Source organism: Perca fluviatilis, chromosome 8 (assembly GCF_010015445.1).
Source record: "Perca fluviatilis chromosome 8, GENO_Pfluv_1.0, whole genome shotgun sequence".
In the NCBI taxonomy this organism is placed as follows: domain Eukaryota; kingdom Metazoa; phylum Chordata; class Actinopteri; order Perciformes; family Percidae; genus Perca; species Perca fluviatilis.
The window spans coordinates 27,060,674-27,061,215 of NC_053119.1; positions in this window are offsets into that span (position 1 = coordinate 27,060,674).

Genomic DNA, 542 nt, shown 5'->3' on the forward strand with positions numbered 1-542 from the left:
GAGCAAACATTACTTGAGCATGTTATTTGTGCTTTAAACCTTTTGCAGTATCTTAACTGAATGTAAAGGCTTACATTACATTAATACAAACTTATCATTGAGAGACATTACATTCTGTTGTGCAAGTTTTATTGGTCTTCAAAGACTTTACAGAACTTTCTCTTCAGCGAGTCAATTCATGGAATGTAATTTTGACCAAATTACGGCCTCATTTTCACATGATTGAGAGAAAATTGGGAAATGAAAATGTAAATGATACATCTCCGGTGCTGCAGAGAAATAATTAAAGTCTTGTACTACGCTACATCCAGAATCTTGTATTTAGATGCATTATTTCTAAATTAATTAGGTTATGGAACAGTTTAGAAAGGCACATACATTCATACAAATGTATAAAAATAAAAAAAAAAAAAAAAAAAAAAAAAAAAAAAAAAAAAAAAAAAAAAAAAAAAAAATTTTTTTTACCGTTACTGTGCTAGAGCACACAGGGATTATGAACAAAGCTGCCGTGTAAAGGCCAATGAACATCACAATTTAATCAA